We start from the raw sequence: 24407 nt of genomic DNA, 5'->3' as shown, positions 1-24407 counted from the left end.
ACACACAGCACAGACAAGCCCATAGGAAATGAAAAGCAGAAGAACATAAGCTCTGTAGTAATCAAGAAAATTGAAATGTTTTTCTGAAAAGTAATGCTCTTTCTATGTAATAAATAAAATAGTTTGTTTTTCTTTGCTTTCTGCCTCTCATTATGTAGTTATGAATTATAAAGAGAACTTTGTAGTCCCTCTGCATATTTCTAAGAACATAATCCTTTTTTTCCATTAGGAAGACGATACTAAGTATACAGTCATCAGATAGATGCTTCATATGGATTAGTGATTAATGCTCCTTACTGTAACTGGAATGGCTAGATGCCTACTAATGCACTTCCAAATATTCCCAAAGATGGCTGTGAAGACACTCTCCAGATTTGCATTCAGAAGGTAATGACCTTACGGTAAAAGAAAACTAAATTGGACTGATGGAAATATATTGTCACTGAGTCTTAAATCCAAGTCACCTACTGGGTTTCTATTTAATTTCTGTTTGCTGGGTAATGAAGGATTGACTTCTAACATTGATTATAACAAGGCATTATGAGTGAGAAAACTCTTTCATGCCAAAACCTTCTATTCAGCTGCACAATGCTTTCCAGAAAAATTATCCTTTGGGCTAAAATTACTTATGTTTTGTTCTCCTAATGCTCTCTTCTCCTCACAGAAGTAATTTGTTTTTAAAAAGTATTACAATGCTCTTTGCTGGTGGTGAGAGAAATACATTTAAAAACAAACAAACTAAAACCAAACACCCCCCCCCCAAAAAAAAAAAAAAAAAAAAAAAAAAAAAAGAGATTACCTTATTGCAGAATGGGATTCTCTGATCATTAAAAAATCACAATTACAACCTCAGACTCACTGGGTTTCATACCCAAGGAGCACAGGTGATTGTTCTGTACTTGGAAAAGTTTCATTAACTAGAAATACCAGCACAGTCTTGCCAGTTCCACTTGCCTTTTCAAGGCAAACTGTGAGTCATTCTGCTGAAATATGTTCAGGGTATCTGTGAGTGTTTGTGTCTGTGCAGGCACTGGGACATTCCACATTCATAAAACACTGTGTGGCTAACGATGTGTTTTGTACATGTAAATATACATCTACTTTCATGCAAAGCTGTATCAGCACATACTATTTGTGACTTTTTGGAGTTCCATTGGAAAAAGTGGTCCTTGGTGTTTATTTTCTTGCTTCTCTTTTCCTTACCATAGTTAATATTAGAAAAACAAATAAAGCAACATTCTGATGAATTTTCAAGTACACAGTTAAAGATGAAAGTAATCCAGTGGAATGGGGCAGGCAAATAATTTATGAAATAAAGGGGTTTGTTTCAGTATTATTTTCACATTACAGTGGATTTGAGAGAAAATTCATTTAGAATATGAAAATGTAGCATATGAGGAGAAGTAGAGTCATGAAGAAATTAATTGGTTTTTCCATTCCTTGGTTTTGGAAAGTCACAGATGTCACTGTAGGAGCTGTGCCCCAGAACAGTCATGTCAATGAAATTATTTGTATTATCACAATAAGAGGCTGCTGCTGTAATGGGTGAACAGGTAAGAGAAGAGTACTTGGAATTTCACTGGAATGCCTTTCTGACAGGGACATTTTATTTTGAATTACTCAGTATGTCTCTTGCTTATAAAGAGAGACTTTGAGGATTTTTCAAAATCAAATGCAGCAGTAAAGCTTGCCAGACTTTTGAGTCTGTTCATGTCCCTTCATTCTTCTGCAGCTGGCAATAGCATACCATAACGACAATCACTGAGCTCTGGTTCTGCTCTGGTAACTTTATACCAAGTCTCTGTGACCAAATAATCATATGATTTCCCTTCTATTTGGTGTGTGCAAGGAAGTTGTGTTTACAGGCTGGACTATACTTGGAATAAAGGGAAATTTTGTCACCTGCAGCCCTATTCTATCTCTTGGATGTTAAGCTAAACTCAGAAAGCATAAGGATAGCTGATCTCCATATTTTTGGCTCATCCCTTCCAAATCTGTTGTAATATTTGGGAAATTTAGAGTTAAAGAGCTCTGTTTGGCTAAACAAGTAAAAAGGGGGCAGGTCAGTTGTGTTTCTCCTCAGGTCAAATGCTTCCAATGATGATGATAATACTCTGTGATCAGAAATAAAGGAATCAAATTGCATACCAGATAGATTATTAAGTCAGTAGTAAGTGGGGAAAGTAATTTTCAACAAGTTCTTATGATTTTCCAGGGAAAAGAAATTAAAAGATACCATCACAAGAAACCAGTCCTCAGTAGTGAGAGCTGTTACCCAGGAGACAGGTGATAAACCTAGAGTAAAGAAGGCAGAATGTAGCAAGAAGAGAGAGAGAAGGGAGTCATTATTAGCAGCAGGATTTAAGGTGCACACTGCAAAACCCACCTAAGACACAACAAACCCCAAAGAAATGAATCTGTGAATTTCCCTCTGGCCAGTGTCCCTGAATGGAGCTTAAGGCTCACATCTAATCTTCTTAGTCTCCATTTCATTGTGCACCAGATATTTTGGCATTGCCTCTATGTCAACTTGGCAGAGCCCTGAAATGCACAATGACAAATAAAGGGTGGCCATATGATATGTGAAGGTACTTCACTGCATCATTATCTTTAGTGCTCTAAAAGATCTGGGTTTATATCTCCTGAATACTTTGGGGTTTATAATTTTTCAACAGAAATGTAAATCAGAGCCAAACTTCAGGACTCAATACCTAGGATTATAGGACTATTTTTCCTCCAAAAGCTGATCCTTTCAGTCTGTGTCCCAGAACTTGGAGGATATGGCTATAAGTTATCAAATATAGATTTTTCTCAAAACTGGCAGTGTCCTAAGTTCCTACAGTCACTAGAAATAACCTCTTGCATCTCAAAAAAGATAGCAGAAACATTAGGATGGGAGATTAAATTCTCCTGTGTTTCTTTGGCAATTGAAATTCTTCATGAAAACATACCTTTCTCCTTTTAATTACCAATGTTTGAAATGCAGAGAAGTCCACAAAAAAAAAGAGTACACCTTAGATGCTATAATCCTTCACCCCAGTGCAAAGCAGACACTGGTTATTTGTGGTATAAATGGTTAAAAAATGCAGTGAAATGTAGCAAAAGCTGAAAAATCCACTTTTAAAGCTACCACTCTGTTCAGAGTTAGCTCTTTTTGCCTTGCTTTAATGAGAGCTTTGCTTAACAATGGGTGACCCATGAAAATTTATATTGTATTATTTCCACTTATTATGTCTGAACTCCTCATGAAACCAGCATCTCACTCCTTCTGTCTTGCTCCAACAGTGTAGAGAATGTTGTCAGACTTTACTTTTTCCAACTCTGAAACACCTAGGTTTGCTGAGAGTTACTGCTTTCCACCAAACCCCAAAACACTGATGAAAGCTAGCATGTTTCAGCCAATGTCCAAACATGATCAGTGAGAGCAGCCTGCTCCGAAAATGCAGTCCTGGGCTAGCAAGTTAGCTCTTACAGATTTTACAATAATACACTTAGCTTACCTTCTCCCCACATGCCTAAATTTACATATTACTCTGTGTTATGGGATAGAGCAAAACTCCCCCAAGTGTCTTCAGCATCCCCTCAAGTGCTCTTTGCACTCCCAACGTCATAAATAGTGACAATTAGCAACCCACCAATAATGTGGATCTAGATGATTTTTCTTTCCAGGTCTGACTTTATTTTGTGGAACTTGGAAAGCTGAAACAAGGTTTGTGTTAACAAGAGTGGAAAAGAGTGCTGCACACAATTTGGAATCTCCCAAGGAGAACTCAGCCAGCTCTGGGAATACTTGTCTGGTGCGGGGACTAGGAGGACAGGGCTGCACTGAGCGATGGTACCAGGCTGGGGACCTGCTGCCACATTTGTCAGAGAGACTCAGAATAACAGAAAGGTCACTTCCAGGCACCAGGTTTTTATTTTTTTAAGACTTCTCTATTTAAAGTGTAAAGATTTTCTATTGGAATAATTATACAGCTGATGCAGACACATGGTGTCCTATAAAACTTGTGCTTGTGGGAATATGCAGTTGTTGATCTCTCCCTCTCCCCACAGTAATTTTTGAACCCGCTGTGTGATATCACCCAAACTAGAGAAAGAAAAGGGTCCTGGAAGACTACAAACAGTTCCTGGTCTTCCTGCTAGTGAGTGCAGTGGGACTCCACCAAGCAGAGTTCTTGGCCTTACACCTGTCCCAGCTCCAGGCAGACTTTCAGCCATAACTTGTACCATCCTATAAATCAAAATCAATGAGCTTCAAGACTTCAACCCGCAGAAACCAGGCTTCTTCTGTTGCAGAATTTAATAACCTACATTTTTTCTACAGGTATTCAAGCACAGAGTAACTCAAGGGAGGTAAAGTATTTCTTCTTCTCTTTCTTCCTTTGCAGTAACACCCTTAGTAGGGTGTATTGTGCCTGTCCTGTCCTGGGCATGAAAGGGAGGCTGTGCATGCTGCAGGTACCCAAGACCATCATGGGGAGTGCTCATGATTCCCCTCTGCAGCTCTGGTTCTGGTGTGAGAGGTGTATGTGGATACAGCTCTCCCTAAGGGCAGAGCTTCACTGTGGCTGCTTCCTCCAGACCACCAGCTCTCTGTGGGGATGATGTCCATACCTAATTTTTCACAGGATTGATCCCAGTGACCTGGGAACTCAGGACTACAAGGGATCATTTTTTTCCTCATTTTCTTCTCCAGGTGAAATTTAGTTTGACAGAATCCAGGCTATGCTGAAGGCAGTGCTCTGAAATGTGCAATAAGTTATTTTTGCCCTGGCAGTTCTCTGCAGACATAGTAGGAGTATTTGAAGACAAAGACCATAAAGCAGTAAAATATGCCAGATTTGAGTATTTCACCAAGATACTGATAAAGCTGGCAGTATTGGCAGGGTGTGTGCCAGTGGACTCACAAGGCAAATGTGTGCAGATTCCTCTTTTTTTATAGTGAAATTGCATATTTTTCTTTTCCATGAAACAGAGAGAAGTTGTCAGCCTTTTCAAACCACTAACACTTGGATTTATGAGCATGCCACCCATATTTTTGTGTGGAGAGAACTGCTATCTCAAGTCTTGCCACTGCTAAAATTAACTGCATCTCAGGCCACGTAAGCTGCTTATGCCCAAATGTCAAGTCACTAGGGACATTTACAGGAAAGTGGATGTTAATGGAATATTTCTGAGAATAGGCATTAAGTATGGAAAACACTGGAGCAAAGAAATGAAACTCATCTGAGTACCTTAGGCACCAGCCAGAGAATTCTGTGATGGGAAGTTGGTGAGATGCTCAGTGTAGAGAGGGAGTTGTGAGATAGGTCATTTCCTCATCCTGAACACTTTGTATTAGCTCCCATTCCCAGCACAAGGAGCATTTATTCCTTGGCTTGTTCAGCAAAGAGATTCTTGTCTCAGCTGTCCCATCAATCCATCTGTAACAGAACCTTATGGCTGAGGCCATCTTGTTCAGATTCCAGAAAGAAAATTACTTTTTCCTACCTCAACCAAGAATTTAATGAGGAAAATACTGCATGAGAGCAACTGTTTTGTGTTCCATAAGTAAAGCCTGGGACTAATGAGCCACTGACTTGATTTGCTGAGATCAGAATCAGGTGAAAAAGAAGGAAAATGTAAGCTGTAAGATTAGTATTTTATATGTTTCACATTACAGGCTGACTATAAAAGCTAGTCAGCCAAGACTGGCTAGTGATGTGAAAGGAGGTCATTTGCCAAGCTTCGCTGCTATGTGCCAGCTATTTTAAAAGGGACTGTGGAAATCTGGGATCCCTCCTGCACACAGCCAGATCACTGAAATAGATTTGCATGATAGTTCCTCTACTGTGCAAAATGTGTATTGGATTTGAGATCTGGCACCTCCTTTACTCCTCTGAACTCCAAAACACACCTGAGCCATTCACCTCTCTCCTTCAGAATGCTCATCCATCCTTAGAAATTAATAAAACCAAAAATCTCTACCACAAACCCACCCAAAATCTCACCCTCTTTGACATTTGTAGAATAGATCACAAGTAGATTATCAGTTCCTTGTCATTTCCCCTTGCCTACCCCCTTCCCCCATCCCCAGTTTATCCTAATCCAAGTTAATACATTCCAACTAATATCTGTGTTGCTGCAGGAATCCCTTTGTGTTTCTGAGAAGCACATTTTCTAGGTAACCTTGAAAGCAGAAAGTCTGAGGGGTCCACAGAAATACATAGAGGTGTCCTGATGAGGCAATTCCCTGGGGAGCACGGGCAGGTCTCCTAATTAGGGGAGCTTGACTGCAACAGCAGCTGGCCAACTGCAACCCCAATTACTGGAACCACTTGAGGAAACCTCAGGAGACATGATCAGGTTTTCAACAGCAGATGATCTGGGGTAAGTACTGGATATTCAGCATTGCACACTGGGACTTTTTTGGGTTTGATTATCATGGCTTAAATTTAAATCTAGTGTTAGTGCAATTTTTTTCTCATAAAAATGTAAAGAGGCGAATTCTTCTCAACTTCGCTGCTTCAACTTTTACCTTATTTTGTCTAAAATCAGCAGATACAGAAAGGTATTGTCTTAATAAACTGACTGCCAAGTCCTTACCAAAGCTGGCCTTCTTAAAGCCACATTTTATAGCAGAGATGGACTGTAATTCCACCCATAAACCCAGCAATGAGCTGGATTACAATGCTGATTTCATGATGTTTCTAAAAGTGAACACTTTTAGAAGGTTGCAAGGGAGGCAGGAGCTGTAGACCCTGCTCCAGAAATAAACAAACTGTGTTTATTCCAGCTTCCAACTGTCTCTCTCATAAAATCCCTTCTTGCTGGACTCTGCAGGATCATCAGCAGAATTTGTCACCTTTTTGTTGTCTTGGTAAGGAGAGGCCTCAGAAATGTTTGGTCTGTTGCCTAAGTTAAATAGCATGGGCTGAGAAACAGAAGTGCAAAATATAAATTGTCCTTGGTGAACCAACAAGTTTACATGTTTGCATGACCGATGGTCCCAGGAGCCCAGTTTCTGGAAGAGTTTTGTGGTTGTGCTCACAGCAGCAGCCCACCATGTGCTGTGCCCAGTGATTACAGCAAGGAAGGCAGCAGATCTTTGGGGAGTTGCCCCCTCTCCTGCAGAATGACAGTGGAATGGCACCAGTTAGGTGCCACAAATGTCATTCAGTGCCAGTTGTCCCATGTTTTCTATGCTACGTAAAGGGAACTGGTTTTTTTTTCTGTCTGATTCTGACATAGCTTTCCTTACTATATTAATTTATCTTTCCACAACCATTTTATTCAATTTTATATTCTGCCATTTCTTACTGGTATATATTTGCTGACTAGCTGTCTTAACTAAGGCCCAACCTCCTCATTAGTGATCTCAGGAATGTCTATGACATTATGACAATTTAATGCATACACACTTTCTGGTGGTTTACTTCTCTTTCTTGTCAGCAATTATGAGCCATCATCAAAAGCATGAGAAATGGTTACTGTGTTGTTAGAATTTTAAATGGATAGATAATCTAAAGGGAATAGGGGGAAGGCAGGGACAAAAAGCCTCAGAAAAGCAGTGCAGAAAAAGAGAGCTGGAAAAATTATGAATTAATGGAAGAGTATAAAGAACAGGGAAATGCAGTTTCTAGTCTCATAATTTCAGTAGATTCCCTGGAACAGGGGGCCTGTGACAGTTTTCTAGTCACAGTTTAAGCAGCTGTATATGGGAAAGGGGAAGGAAACACCCCAGAAAAGCTGGCAGGGATTGTCAATATATAGTCAGAGGGATCATAACATTCCCAAAATCATCCATGGCCATGCCATGCAGATTGACATGGATCTATATTTGTGGTACCTCAGCTGTTGCACTCCATCACAATGTCCCATAATGATACAAATGTCACTATATTGTAATACATGGGACGTCACTGTTGCACACATATGGTATTCCTAATGCTTGTTTGCTTCTTAGAAAACTGAAAAGCCATAAATTTAGTGGTAAAATATTGTCTATCACAGCCTGAATCAGTATTTCAAGATTGTGCCCAGTCAGTTGATGACATTTCTCTGTTCTACTGAAGCCTGTGAGGAAAGTGGTCCTTCCATCCTGAGATGGGTGGGTAGCATCAGTGTTTAGTAGATTCTTATTTCTCTCCATAGCTGGCAGAATCAATATAGTTAATTCGTTTAATCTAAACCTGATTTTCAGGCAGCCACAGTTGCTTTAGGTAAAATGAATGTTTCCCTCCAAAGGTGTGAAATAGAGCATGAAGAACTGAGCAAGCACCAGGAAGGACTTCCCAGAGCCAGCAGCAGGCTCAGGATCCAGCTAGTGTGTCCAAGCTCTGGCATGGCCATTCAGAAGAGAGATTATTCATGGATGTGATGGAGAGGCTGCTGAGTACCAAGTCCAGCAAGGAAAGAATGAGGCTGATATGGTTGATGGATATCATCACAGCAGTGGCATCTGCCAGCAAAAGATTTATGGCAACAGCTCTATTTTTTAATTATTTTTTTTTAATATGAGGGGGTAAAACTTTCTGGTAAGTAAGTTTCTAAATTGATTGCTTCATTCTGGTTGTTAACAGAATTTATTTGCCATAGTAAGCAAATTCTGCATCATCAGGCCAAAGACAGGGGAAAAGAAATTCCACTTAAGAAAGCTGAGAAGAGGCAAGAGCAATAAGACCTGTCCTCTCTGTCACCTAGTTATGCCTCCTGAAGCCTCTTTTTTCCACCAAAGGGTTGGCTGTTCTTTGCTACGGAAGCTTGTTCACTGAGACCATTCTCTGGGTTCTCACAGGATTTTGTGGAGAACAGGAAGAAACACAAAGTCCTGTGTTTGTGGCATAGCAAAGAAGGTAATGGAAATGTCTGGTGTGATGTAAAACTAGATTCTAACAGAATGGTGGGCTTTCTTTTACTTCTTGTAGTGCCCAGACCATTTCCATGTTATTATCTGGGGAAAACATTACAACCATAATTATAAACAGACATGAGATTCCTAGCATTCAAATGTATCCATGTATTGGTATAAAAATGCTGCATTCTGGGGCTGAGTCTGGGCATGACTTTGTTTCTGCTAGGGAATATGCATTGAATATCCTTACACCCAGGGATATCAGGGAGAGACTCAACATCAGCTCTTTAGAGACTTGTGTAGAGGATTAAAAGGAAATTAGGAAAGATAATACACTGATGTGTCTTGAGAATACTCCAGACAATTAAAAGCATGAGCATGTCAAAGCAAATTCCCGTGCTCTCCTCCTCCAAGGAATACATTGTAAAAGCAGACATTCATCTTGATATTTGTCTCCTATAGAAGTGAAGGAGGAAAAAGCTACAGAAAAGTAGTAGAAAAAACTGGTAATACAGTTAGATAAAAGAGTGCAAGGATATCATCTAAAAAGAGGAAAAGGAAAAGGAGGGTTTGCCTCATCCCAAGATGTATTGCATACCTTCACATAAGGAGATTGCTACCAGAGGTAAGTCATAAACACCATTGCTAAGTAAGTGTGAAATGGAGTCACGGGATATTACTAGTCTATGACATTCTTGGATAAAAAATATAAGGAAATTAAAATAGAAAAATGAGCAAGGAGGCAAAGAAATCCTTATTTTTGCTTTCACACTCAGGTTGAATCAGCCTACCATGTAATTCTGTATCAGAAGGAAACTCTATAAGCTAACAGCCCCCTCCATCTTTCATAATCATTTGATCAAATAAGGACTGCCTAATAGCAAGAAGATTGCAAGAAATTTTAATAACATCGGGTTATTGAAGCAGTGAAATACAGGAACACGACAGGCCTCTCCTTGCAGGGTGTTCAATTACTTTTATGTTACTGCTGACTCATGAAGGGAGGTCCTGGGCTTATCTTTCAGAAGTAAAAGCACAGAGACAGATCCCAGCAGATATGTCACCAGAACAGCCCTCTCTTTTAATCTTTAATTTGTGTAGTATTTGCTAGGTCTCTTCCTCAAGCTTTTGAGAAGAGAAGAGAACTCTGAAGAGTGGCCTTTGAGCTTTTGTTATGGTTTACCAGTTTTCCATCACAAGCTGCAAGAAGCAATACCTGGCCCAGGTGGCCAGAAGAGAGACAAAATACCTCAGCAGATGAGGCTGGATCTTGAGGCTGAGTATAAATGTGTCACACAGACCTGGGTTTTCTATAGCAATGAGGAGGAGTGGAATAAGTTCCTGTCTCTGCCACAGCCCTTCAGAACAAGTAAGTGGAAATATTCAGGCAGCACATCCAAACTGATGCTAAATGGCTTAAAGTAACTGTGTCTAAAAAGCCAATGATTAAAAACTCAAGTCTGAAATATTATGTAGTAGGAAATGGTGGAGAGCTGTCTTGACCTTGACTGTGGTATGTGAACGTGTAATCCATCTTTCAAGTTGGGCAGCTGCTTGACTGATTCTTGAATCAAAGCAGACTGGATTGTGTAAACAGATATCTTCCTCATTTATATGCTGTTCATATGCTTTGAACAGAACATTTCTTAATTTTTCAGCTAAGGATTTTAAATAGTAATATGACCACTTTTGATACTTCTGGCCTCTCCTGCCAGTTCTATAGATTTTTATTTATTAGTTGCTACAACCTGCCTCTGAGGCAGGGTAGCTGAGGTTCTGGTTAATAGATCCCTTGTGGTGGATTAGAGTGAAAAGACAGTGAATGACCTGTCTACATATGAGCCAGGTTTATTTTGAAATCATTAGGTTGCAGCAGGAACCTGACACCTCCCCTGCAGAGGGGATTTTACACTGTCTGAAGCAACACTGTGGAAATGAGTTGGGGGGCACTTTGGGGGACTTTGATGCTTTCTAACCCCTCCTAATGACCCAACTGCTGCTTGGCCATGCTTTTCCTTGTGCTGTTTGTGCCTTACTAGGAGGGAAGAAACCTTCTGGCTTCCATATGAACACCAATACCTCCCATGGTGGGGAGTTTTACACTGTCAGATGCAGCTGTGCCTTTCTGGGAGGGAGGAAATCAACATGATAAAAAAGCATTACACCACCTCCAAAGGATCTGCTGCTTACCTGCCTTTTCCCTTATCTGGCAGGAAAACTGATGGCTCTTTAAGGCATCAGTCCTGGGTTATCAGGGAGAAATTTATCACAAGGCTCAACCAGTTTATGTAAACAAAGTTCAGTCTATCACATTACTTCAGTGTGATTTCAAATGCAAGGCATAATCAAATGGCAAATCTAAGTATATTTTTTTCCATTCCAACAAAACACTTAGACAGGAGGTAGAAGTAGAAGGCTGTTTTGCATTCGTATGCCTTTTCTCACTCTAAGTGAATGAACAGCTACCACTATATATCAATGAGTAATTTTGTCTGAACCATAGGCTTTCACAGAAATGAAGTTGGAATGCTGTTCATTAGCACTGAAATCCTAGTGACTCGTACAATGCCGAAGCCTAATAAGACCAAGATTTTAGCTAGAAGATATGAAAAAATGTTCTGTTTTCCAAAGGCAGCCAAATCTGCTCATTACCTAAAGCTGTGTAACAGTTTACAAGAAGAGTTTGGACCAAGGAGGTCCTGGTTTCTACTTGCCCAGTGTCTTGGTTTATGACCCTGTCATGTTTTGTGTTTGTTTTCTTTATTCCCTTCCTTTGGCCATGCTTTTTTCTGTCTTTTTCTGTGGCCTCTCTTGCCTGTGTTTATGATGTAGTCAAGCCAGTCCACCAAATATAGGAAGGAAAATATCATTGTCCATTAACAGTCAGGTAAGCCATAAAACATTTCAGACCAAGTGCTGATTGGTTCCATCCCCAGTTCTTCCCCTCTAGCTTCAGCTTGATTTTCACAATAAACAGAAAAGTGAAGTTGTCTGTCTTTGCACCCCAGGTATTTTCATCTGGGGAGAAACAAGATGTAATCAAGAGCCAGTCAAGTGATACAAAATATTCCATAGGAACATGCATGTCTTTATGTGCAAAGGAAGTCATAGATCTGTGCAAAAGATGACAAACACTGGCCATGGAAAAGAACCTACAGCTTTAAGACATGTTTTTAAACAGTGATAATGCAGGAAATCAAAATGGGATTGATATCAAGAACCAAGTCACACAAGACTTGTATTTTAAACAGTTTTCTCTATGCCATTTCACAATGTCAGAAGCTTAATTAAGTTTGGCTTTAAATTATTCCAGCCTAAAAAAATAAATAAGTGATGGAATTGAACTGGCATGCCAGTGATTTAAAAGTAGCTTGTATGCAGTCAAGGGCAAGGAGCTCATTGTTTAATTCAGTACCAAATCAGAGGGCTTACATTGTTCTGAAGCCTAAGGAAAAGAACAAAATCATCCCTGTTTTTCTGAAAACTCTCTTCCATGAATTTATCTAATTACCTTCTCATATGGTCTCAGAATGCATCAAAATTTGTTCAGTGAGTTCTTATCACTTTCATGAGCTGCCTCAGAATTGCTGTATAAAGGATACTGCCTGCTTACTAGTAAAAATTGGGACGCTTCAAGGGAAAGTAAAATCTACTTCTCCTAAGATACTAGGTAAAATATTGCCTCCAATAAAGTCTGTAGGAAAATGCCTGATGAGTTCAGTGGAAACAAGATTTCATCCATGTGTATTTCTTGTTATAGGAACCTTCCAAGAAATAATGGAAACTAATGAGAGTTTGGAGTGACAGAATTCTCTTCTTAAAAATTTTCTTCTTAAAAATTAATACTGAGGCTACTTCCGACTTTTGTGCTTGATCAAAAATATAAATTAAAGGTATAGCCAAGTGTGTAGTGTGAATAGGCCTTGATCTGACATCTCTGCAAAAGGTTGAAAAACAGTGTGACATTTACATTTTTACTGTGTTGTAAATCCCAAACGGAATGAATGTATTTGGACACTTTATAGCTCTAGCTGCAGTGGCTTTTCTGGAACAGAAATATTGTTTGGACATTGCTCTTTTTATCTTTCTAGTTTCCACTCATTAAAACCAAAATATAGACAAGAAAAGAACTGATTATGGCAAACCAGCATTTCCAGATGCTGGCAAATACTGACTTCTGAAGATCAATTTCTCCCCATCTCAGGATAGGTGTTTATCATATCAATTGCCATGTCTTCAGTACTTAGAGCTAATGAGATTAAATTACTTTCCTCACATAAGTATGCCTTAAAATCCTAATAGATCACTGGAGGCAAGATTCAAATCCTAACAGTGCTGGAATGGGGAATACAGAGACATCGAAATAATGTGCTGGAAGATGGAGGGCTAAAGGGGTTTGTAATTTTGTCTTAAAATATCATGATCATCAGAGGTTGGTGTGCCTTTATGTGTATAGAATGCAGCATAGCAAAAGTGCATTGCGCAGGTGATTGTGAACAGGTTTCTGCTCCTCAGAGACTGCTAGACCAGCCTGTGGGTACCTGTTTTGGCAAAACTGTGAAAGATGCATTCAGTTCTCCATCAGTTCAGATGCATTAGAGGGCTGCCTTTCACCAAGTGCTTCTTCCTCCAACATTTATACTTCCAGGGTTGCCTGATCATGCATTGACTTGTGCTTCTGTTCCCCTTTTTTTTAAATGCAAGATTTCTTATGCAGCTTCTCTATTCTACCTGTAAATGTGTGAGCTGCTATTTTTAACCTGGCCATTCCAGATTCTTTTTGCTAATCATTGGTAATTCTGTCTCCTTATTTGTCAATTCCAAACACTAAATTTTTGATGCTACCGCTAGCAGAACCTATAGTCAGTCTTTGCAGTTTTATTGTGTTTCCTTAGTTCTGTGGGAGAAGATTCTCTTAGTTTTGATCTTTTAGTTTAATTCAATAAAACCTTGACTCAATATTTCTTTTTGATTTCACTTCTTGCCCTGAGTTAATTAACAGTATTCTCTTTGCTCCGTCCAGTGAAGCTGATAAGAATGCCTGCATCCTGATTCAACTGAGGATATAAAAGGAGTCTTTTGGTGTCTAATTATAGCAAGTAAGAAAGAGGCAGAACTGATTTATGGGCTAGTGCATCATGTACTACACCTACTCCAATTCACTGGTTTTGTAAATGGCAGAATATGGAGGTAAAAAATCAACAGTACTTTTCCACATTTTCTTTTTATTCCAACAAAACAGCCAGGAGATAGGAGGTTATTTTTCATTAATATGCTTTTTCTCATTTTAGGGAGAAAGGGAACCATCTGAGAGCAGTATAAGGCTAATCCTCATTAAGACATTATTAACAAGGCATATTATTAAAACTATTAAAGCCATTGCCCTTGATTATAAATTAGTAAATTGGTTAATGAGAACAGTAGTTAATTGGGGGTATTATTACCAAACAGGGAAATCATATGAAAGTTAAATACATCACAGTGATTCTTCTACACAATTAAACATCTATGAGAAAAGAGATTAAGGAGGAGAGTGTCAGAAAGTAGCAGTCATAAAGCAGAAGTATGTTTTAAAAAGTGAATTGCCAAAGTCTATTAAAACTGAATAAAAGTCAATGGTGCATATTTACTCTGCTGAAACTCATCTGAGGCTGCTTCTTGCAAGACAGAAAATCTCAAACTCCATCAGTGTGCTGAAAGGTTGTGTAATCATAGGGCCATCTGGTAGGGATAAGATTTCCCACCCTGCATTTGCCTTAAGATCCAGACATCACATCTGTCCTTCCTTAAGCTTCTCCTTTCACGTGTTTTATCCACTGTAACAACCAGGATTGTTTTGAGCAGTTCTTTGCTATAAGGGTTAGATTTTGCCTGTCTTTTGCAGTCTTAATTGTGCTTCCTTTTCCAGTTAGCTCTGACAGAAATTACATGTGCTTCTGCCAATAAGGTGTTGTGAGGGAAAGCAATGCACGTATGAGTTTTATCCAGGGACCTCAGGCAGGGGTACCTATAGCTGATTGACTAGGACCATGTCCAGACACCTTCTGAGGAGTTCCAAGGATGGAGAATTCACAACCTCCCTGGACAAGATGTTGCTTGATCACTCTCAGCGATGTAAAAACAGAAAAGAGTGATACCTTATGTTTTGATAAAACCTCTTGTGCTTTTGTCTGTGCCTGTCACCTCTTGTCCTGTCACTGGGCACCACTGAAAAAACCTGTCTCCCTCTTTTTTTCACTCTTCCTTCAGATATTTGTACACATTAATGAGATGCTCTTTGATCCCCTCCTGAGCCTTCTCTTCCCTAGGTTAAACAGCCTTCCAGCCCTAACCATTCTGTGATTCTGTGATTTCTTTTAGGCAGCTGAAATTCACCCTGGTTGGTAACCCAATACTCACACCTGGCTTTGGAAGAGAAAAAAGTTCTGTGGGGAAGGAAATTGCCTTATCAACTCTGCCTTGAAACCACAGACATGGAGATGGGCATCCACACTACCCCAGAGCCCAGTGCCAGGCCCAGCTCAAGAGCAGGCAGAATCATCTTGAAAGGCCTGAAAGAAATATTTGTGCCATTCTTGAGGATGGCTTGCTTCACCAGGTAAATCCTATGGTTTAGATGATGCTTGTTCAGCTTGGAGTGTACCAAGGGCCATCCTCTGTGGCTGGATAGGTATCAACCAGCAAATAATACAAGTAAGCACTGATTCTGTACCTTTGCTGTCCTCTCTAGTCATGCTGTGTATTTGTAAGGTTGATCTGCAAGGAAACCAGTTCAGTCTAGGGCTGTTAGAAGCAGTACGACAGACTTTTGTCTTTGGAGCTCCTCGCAGCTCCTTAGGTGCACTGAGACTTTGTGCCAATGCCTTTGACCTGAAGGGGAGGCAGGAGATTGCTGGGCCAGTTTGGCAGCCAGCTGCCCTCAGCTTGTGTGCAGGCAGGGCCAGCCCTGGAGATTAAGGGCTAGGAGAATTCAGCACAGGCAACTCACTCCTCAACTTGTATCAGTCTCCATCTAAAGCAGGAAAGATACACAATTCAAAGCCTTTCGGAGCCGCGTTGGCAAACGCCTCGTTAGCAGCTTGTGGAATGTTTAAGGTGCACGCACACACGAGAAGTACTGGGTGTGACTCAGAGCTGGCCACTTGAGAGCACTGCTATAATTGCAGACTGTCTGTGGGGTGAGCAGCCTGGGGCACGGGCTGTCATTTATAGCGGCATGTGCAATGGGCTGCTTAGTTTCCAGATGAAATTGTAACACAAACACAGATGGAATGATAATGTCCCGCCCACTCTAATTCTTCTTGAAATTCCTAATTAAGTATTTTCTCTTCCAGCTTTCCCCTTTATGGAAAAAAAAAATTGTTCTCTGGAGTGTTGTTGGGGAGGGGAGGCAGGCAGGGAGGGAGGGAGGGAGGGGCTGGATGTCTTTCAAGTGGCACCTGAGGAGTGGCTAGGTTTTTGATGTTCATTGACAAAACCTTACCCTCAGCCTATGAAGGACTGAGTTTTTCTTCAACCTGAGACCTGCTTTGGAAACCTGAAGGCATGGAGGCATGGCAGAAGTGGGTGAAGAGGGAAGGGTATTAAATCCATACTGGACAGTGTTTTCCATTCAGTTGAAGAAAGTAAATTCACAGCATGCTGCCAATTTCCTGTCATTTGTTTGATGGTGGTGGCATCTGTGGAGCACCAAGCTGAGCATCCCATAGATCTCCTGCATAAAAAATGTGTGGGAAGTTGATGATACATGTCTTGTAACAAAACAACACATAAGGGCTGTGCATCACTGAAGTCTTTTTCTATCATCTCTTCATTTTTTAGTGTTACCCTGAAGAAGAGTTTGAGTTTGTCATCCTAAAGCTGCAAAACAATTTGGTTCTTATGTGAGATAGTAAAAACATCCTGCCAAAACCACAATGTGGTGGAAAAATTATCATAAATATCAGATCATAGCTCTGTGAAAAGAGTAATGTGGATTATCCACAGATAAACTCCTAGGAATACTGTTTAGCTGGGGCACCTCTTCTCTTCTCTGATCTCATCTATCAGAGGTTGTTCTGGTGATAAGCGTTTCATTTCATATCTCACTCTAAAAAAGCAGTCAATCGACATTTGCTCTTCCATTTTCCCACATTGACATGAGTTAATGGAATATTCTTTGTCTTACCCGATGTAAGAACACAAATCCTAGACCTGCTGCTCTTCTCCTAATCTCTCAGGGTCATCACAAGAGCCGGTCATGGTTATGCTCTGCTAAGCTGAAGGCCCACGGGACCTACTACATCTCCTTCTAATCCTTCATAACCCTTTCCTTTTCAGCTTAAACAGCTCCCAGCTTTCCAACAGTTTTTTAGTCCTTTGTTCCTCAGTTGCTTTAGCTATGTCTAGGCTATTTTAAGGAGAGAGAATGAATTTATCTTTAGGCCTCTATTCTACCGAGGGAAGGTTAATATATTAACATAAAGGAAAGACCTGACAGTTTTGGCCAGGCATATCCATGGCATTTTTCCACTGCAGCATTTAAATGCCTCACAACTACCTGTGAACTTATTCTGTCTGTGCTACAGTCAGCAGCATAAGTCATTGTTGCTAAACTCTGCCCCTCTTACCCTGTAAAAACAAGCAAAAATATTAAATTTTCCCAGATCATGTCCCTTAAGTTTACAATCAAACAGAGAAATTGTCTCAAGTCTGAGTCACCAGCAAATACTTTAATATGACACCTTTCTCCCAGTTGTCCCAGTGGTTTGTCTGGTGGGGCTCTGCTTTTTTCCCAAATGGGGTATGCACACTGCAAGCTTTGGCATCACCCTTCTATGGTGAGTCCCTTCTGAAACTTATCTGGGAGTGAGATATAAACTTAAGGCTTTATCTGGATGTTTTGGGCACCTTCAAACAACCAGCACCCAAGCTGGGCACACAGTGAAACCCATTCCAGATTTCCCAAGATGTGAAATAGGACCTTGACGCCAGAGCTTCTAGAAATAGACAGCATTTTAGCCAGAGAAGAAATATTCTGCAGAAAATTCACTCTCAATCAAGATACATCGGGAAAAAGACAGACAAAATCAAACTTCTTCCCAAGGTAAATTACAGATACTAGATAAAAGCTAGTTGCTGGCTTACATAATTGAAGCTAATATGCTAATTGTAACAAAGCCTGGACTCCAGCCAGGATATAAAGTCATGTTACAACATGAGTAGATGATCTCCCAGCATTAATGGGTACAGACTGATCTATTTTCTTAGAGCCCCTGTTGATATCTTATCAGTGTCACCATGAGATGCTGCTCTCTCCCTCAGGGGCGCTAAAATGTGCTTTTGTAATGACAGCTTGTTAAGGGTGGGAGCTACCCAATGAGTTGCAACAGGAAATTATCCCTCCATCCTTAGACTTCTTTTAGAACCATTTTTTTTGTTTTCCTTGAAAGGTAGCAATGGGCCACACTTTGAATTGGTGAGCCAGTACAGACCATGAGCCAGTGATATGCAGGTACAGGGCCAGGATGTTGTTCCAAGGCTTGCAAAAAGTCAATCTGTGCAGAAAGACCAAGGAGGCAAATGGATCCTGAATTAGACAGGGAAAATCTGATATCATCTACACTAAGCTGGCCAGCATGGCAGTCCCTTGTTGGAGGTAGACTCTCATGGGGCATAATTAATGAACAATGTTTTATAACAACTCAATTTGTCCCAAAGTCTCCACTCCTTCTTGGTGAATGATGATCTATCTGTAGTTTATCACTTCTCAAATGACAATTTGACATCCTGGAACACTGATTCTTTGGCAAATAAATCCTAGTAGTGTGGATTACTGTCTGGCGCATCCTCAGTGCCAAGGCTCCCATGGCACATCCAGCTAGTGCTTCACTCTCAGCAAGGAACTTCAGATAAAGTCAGGATGTGGGTTCATGGCTACCTGAAGACTCAAATCTGCTTGACTATGGTCTTCTGATAACTTTGACTACCTGAGTATGTTTCCTCTTTTGACCTATATTTGTCCCTTCTCTCAACTGAAGTAGAAGTGCTAAGACATGTACTGTGTTCAAACTCCACAGGTACTTTGGTGTGTATATAAATTGTTTTTCCAGGTGCCTCTGCAGGTGGATTAAACTTGGCAGTTCTACAAATAACTTGGTCTCTGCTGGAGAGTCTGTGTCCACAGAGGAGAGTGGATGACAAGATCTGTAAGGAGGAGAGAGCAGCTCTGAGACAGGTATATGTGTACAGAACATGCCTGTGTACCCCAATACCCTAAAAAAATTACATATGGAGCTAAGATATCAGTAGTGCTTTTCCACTGGAATTGCTTCCATGCTCAGCCCTCATCTCACTCAGCCATCCTGCCTGGGCAGCTGTAGAAACCCTTCCCTCAAGGGAAGCATCAAGGGAAGTATGGAAATTCTATTGCAAATGAACCTGTGAGTTCACAGATTTGGTCCAAAAGTTATTAATGTTTGCTGTAAAATATAAATCATAAATAAAATAATGAAATAAATGTATTAAAATTTAATATATAATAAAATTATGTATTTTAATTCTAATTAATTTTAGATAAATTAATATAATTAATAATTAATTATGTATATTTTATATGTAGTATATGTCTAAATATAAAAATATTTTATATCTTTATATGAAAAAATATAATAAAATGCAATAAGTTTTTTAGCTAATTTAATTCTGGATTATACATGAAGTACTGGAGATCTGGCCCTGTAAGCCAAAGGCATGCCTGATAGCATCTCTTGCCTTAAGATGCTAAATTTTCCCATTCAAAACAATAAGCATTGTAAACACTGTTCTGTTCCAAATCATGGTCAATTATAAGATCAGAAGGTCTTATAATTTTAAGATTACAGAAAGCAGTATTTTTCAGTAAAATATCCATGGTTAGAATGAAGCTATATTTTTTTTTTCTTAAGTCTTCAAGTTACAGAAAGCAATAAAGAAAAAAAACTCATGAAATTGAAAAAAAATGGCCCCTCCTCTGAAGTGTGTTAGAGGAATGCCTAAGCACAGTACATGTCCCTGTGTTCTGCTCAGAAATCTGGTGGGTTTTGGAGTATTATGGAATTTTTGAGTACCAGCAAATACTGTTTTAGTATATTAGAATTGCATGCAAATGGAAATATGAGACACACGTCCATTCTAGATTAGTTTGTGTGGTTTTGTTTCCCATTTCAGTCTCAATTTCCTTTGTTGATGAAGTAATCACCAGTATGTCTCAGGGAAAATCAAAAGATGATGCTGGTGCTCTGTCCTGACTGGGTTTTTGTAAGTTAGCTAGTTTAACCCAGGATGAAAACTGTGAGGTAGCTGTATGTCTGAGATGGGCATCCATTCCTAATGATTTCTCTAAAATGAATTGCTGAAGTACATGTGTCCAGATAATTCCCTGGTGGCACCACCCTCTGCTAAAAGCACCCATTTATGTAGCAGCAATTTTTTTTAGAGATGCAAAATTGTTCTAATTTCACTCCTACAGTAAGGAGCAAAATACTGCTTAGCATGAGGTTTGTCCGCAGGAGTTCTGTAACATTTCCCATTAGCAACTGTCTGCTCACTCCAGCACAGCAGCTATTTGATGCTGAGGCTGCTATGACAGCTACTTGAACATATAAATAGAATCATGCTTCACAAATGTGACAGTATCACATGGCTGGATGCATGGAAGTGCTGAAGTGGGAAAAATTTTTCTTACCCCGTAATTATGTGTGTGTTAGTGTTACATTTAGTGAAGTGGTAGGCCTGATTGGACCCAAGAACGAAGCATTTTTGACAAGCTTGGGTTTAAACTACAGCTGTGGTAAAAGGATTAAATTCAGGATTGGTGTAGATAGGTACCAACATTCTATCCATGCACATAGCCAATTCATTTTGTCTTCAGCTCTGTGGCTGATCCATGAAGTCTCCTGGTGATCTCTGAGTAGATGTGGCTTGAGACAAATAGGCAGTAGATTGATCTCTGTGCTGTTTCATGGCAAAGCAGTGGACTAGAAACTGCCACAGTGGAAATTTCAGACAATTGCCTGTTGTGCGTAGATCAGTTAGGCACTACTTTTGTGCTTCAATGTGTTGGTGATATTCCTCCTGGGTGGAGGAATCCTGGGCAGTCCCAATGATACTGTTAGTTCCAGAGACAGGTGAGGCAACTGGCCAAATGCCACATGGATAAATTTAAATAGTCTGCAAAATGCGGGTGCAGAAATGTCTTTGAAAATGTTCTAGACATAACTAGCAAGATTTAACTACCTTAATTAAGGGCAGGATCGGGGGCAGCAGGAGGTTGGATTAGATGACCTTCCTAGGCCCCTTTCAATCTAAAGAATTCTCTAGTTCTGTGGTTATAGGTAGGACACTGTACATAGTAGGAAAGCTAGAAGAAGTTCTGTGCATAGTTTTAAGATAATAAATAGAAATGGATCATTGATGTACAGTAGTCATCATGTAGGACCACAGACCAGCTGGACTGTAAGAAATAGTCAGAGCAAATTGTGGTATCCCACCCTGATCCTGTAGAAGCTGCTCTTTCAAGAATGCTTGCAATGGAGACTCCCATCCAGACAGCAACTGACCCTGCTGTTTGAGAGACTTGATTGCCCACATGACCTAAAATGTTTATGCAAAATATCTTGGTGAGTAGGTGGGATGTTGTGGGTTCTGAGTGCTTCTCAGAACCCATTCAAGGTTCTCATTGTGTGATTAGAAATGAAAGAGTTGGGCAAATACTGGTCAGTTCCAAGTGATTTTCTTGAGGGTTATCTTCTTTCCCACCAATAATGTTTAATGTAATCTTTGCAAAGAACAACACTGGTGGATTTTCTTTGAGGTACTGGGGAAAAAAAATGTTGTCAGTCAAAAAACCACAACAAAAACCCCAACCAAAACTCAGTGGTAAATTTTGTGAATTTGTGACACTTGTTGTATAGCAACAGAAAAAATTTGAATATAAACTTGTGTAGCATAGCAGGTCATGTTTTCTTCCCTTCAAAGCAATTGTTCAGATGACAAAAATACCTGCAAGATTTTTTTTCCCTTTCTGTTTTGTTTCTTCTTTTCGTCTCCAACCCAAATACCACAATAAGGTATGTCTCTGTGCTATGATGAAGGCTGCCCTCAGTATTTCTATGTGCAAGAAGATACATCCCAAGACACCAAGCAGCAAAATTTATTTCTATCATACACATAGACACATGTATGACAATGAAATATTTCAAGATGTTCTAAATATTTGCTCCTAAAAAAAGACTGATGCCACATTCCTGCAATATAGTATCATATTCTGTAGGTGTTGTGGACAGATTATGCCAATCAAACACTGGAGGCAAGAATATTTATGTCATTCCTGCAAAGTCTATCTCATCCCAGAGATAATAGCAAGAACACTTTTTCTTGAAATCCTAATAAATGTGCCATTTTCTAGATAGGGCTTGACTTCATGCTGTCTTGAAAAAGGGATTGGCTTTGATTTTTTGAAATGCTGTGCATGGCATAAACAGTGCAAAGTATCCTTTCCCATTTGTAAGATATTATTATTAACCCTTGGAACTTTTGATTTCTACTTAATCTTCTGCTTCATGCCTTCACTGATAGTGAAAATCATTATCAAATGCCATTTTGATGTGTTACCTCATGGAATGAATTACTGAAGTCAACTGAGCAGCAACAAACAGAATGAAGGCTGGTGTGCTTGCAGGCCTGTATAGCTTCACTATTTAATTTATCTATGTTCAACTTGAATTGAACCCAGATCTTTATTTAGCTTGCTAGCAGGCAATTTACATTCTCAGAGTCTATTCCAATGCCAGCTGAAGTCAATGACAGCCTTCCCTGACTTCAAGGAGTTTTAGATGAGGATCTAGTTATTGGATGTGATGACATAAAGGCAAACTATTGATGCTTTACTTTTTTCGTGGGGGTTAAAAATAATGGGTGCAAGACAGAGCAGTTTACTATGTAGCCAATGAGTCTTTCACTGAATGGGGTTTTTCTTCTGTGAAGCTGGAGCTGTCATACGTGGTAGTCAGGAGAGGTAGAAGGGGAGGTGTTCCTCTTTACCAGGTTTTATGATTTCTTTTCCCCTTTTCATAGGATTTATTTTTTTCAGCTGATTCTGAAACTTTAAAACTCTAATTTTAATTGACTGAAATTTACATTCACTAGCAATTTGACCCAGAGGTTTTGGACCTTTCTGATAATCAGTAAAATGGAGTATATTGACAAGACCTGCAACACTCCTTGTTAATTGCAAGCTGCTTTCCCTGATTTACAGTGCACAGCAGGCAATTGGTTGTACCAACTCTCCAGGGCCCTGAACTTCTTATTCTACCACGTAAAACCACCTGGAACACAACATCAGTGATTCACTGGCTTCCAGCCTGCAGGTTCCTGCCCTGATACATAACCTCTGTTGCTTATGGTCTTAGTTACAGGTGTGACAGCAGGATTCCTGCCTCTTCAGAAAACACTCATGGCATTAAAGAAAAAGAAAAATAATGTGCTATATATGATTTACGCACAGCATTATTGCTCCCTCAGTAGTCATTTTGCTATGGCTTTGTGTTTACTTTTTCCAGGTCCTAATCAATGTACCAAATCTGTAATCACCAAAAAGTAGGTCTGGACATATGGATTCGTATGATTGTCCTAACCCAAGATCACGTTACCAAGTACTTGCTGAACAAAAGGAGATCATATAAATGTTCCATAATTCTATGGCATCCTTGGCAATATTTCAGCTTGTCAGGTACATGATGCACAATGAACCATTTCTTTTGTTGTTGGTTCTGAACCCGGCTCCCACCATCTCCATTTGAGATATGCACTTCTTGTGGTAGACAACACTGCTCACAGTTGCTTTCTAATTACCATCGTCATACCAATTATAATTTTTCTGGATAATTTCCCCCAACTCAGAAGTCGTAACCTGCTCAATTGCTTCTTTTATAGAAGGTGTTTTCCATTTCAGATTATCCTTCAAGCTTTTCTTGGCACCTTTTCTAATTCTAATATAAATTTTCTGGCAGAGGCAGATGTAAACTGCATATTTTTCAAATTGTAGTCAAGCCATGCATCCATAAAGTGTTACAGTAACACTGCCTATTGCACTCTCTATTTTTCTTACTAATGTCTTCAATTTTAACTTCTATTTATCCCTGACTGCTACTGACTGATACACTGATGTATTCATGGAACAATCTCACTTCTGAATATTAGTGCTGGGCTCAGAGCCCATCATTTAAGATGTGACATTAGAAGTACTTTTGTTCAGGACTCATCCCTTTATGTTTATCTATACTGAAAGCTATCAACTGCTGTGATCTACACAGGCACTCATTATTGTAAGTTGTGCACTTCTTCACAGACAGTTCATTTATCAATATTGTAACCAGAAAAGGCTCCTGCACACATCCCTCTGGTTTCTGCCCACCATCACATTTGTTCATTCTTCTCTTATTTTTTAATGTTTATTACAAATGCTCAGGAAATTAAATGTGAGGAAATCTACTGAAGTTGCTTTAGAAGGACAGATACACCACTCCAGTCAGTTCACTCTATTCAACTCCTTCCT

General features: G+C 39.7%; 1 long non-coding RNA gene across 1 annotated transcript; it reads left to right on the top strand.

Moving 5' to 3' along the window:
* Window positions 1–296: 296 nt before the first annotated feature.
* On the top strand, window positions 297–15398 carry LOC134417521 (uncharacterized). Its single transcript, XR_010027578.1, has 3 exons — window positions 297–387; window positions 4325–4353; window positions 15194–15398. It is a non-coding gene; the product is annotated as an uncharacterized LOC134417521 (long non-coding RNA).
* The last annotated feature ends 9009 nt before the right edge of the window (window positions 15399–24407 follow it).

The sequence above is a fragment of the Melospiza melodia genome, chromosome 1, assembly GCF_035770615.1.
Source record: "Melospiza melodia melodia isolate bMelMel2 chromosome 1, bMelMel2.pri, whole genome shotgun sequence".
Classification (NCBI taxonomy): Eukaryota; Metazoa; Chordata; class Aves; order Passeriformes; family Passerellidae; genus Melospiza; species Melospiza melodia.
The sequence above is the reverse complement of the archived record's forward strand: the minus strand, read 5'-3'. Positions and strand labels throughout refer to the sequence as shown.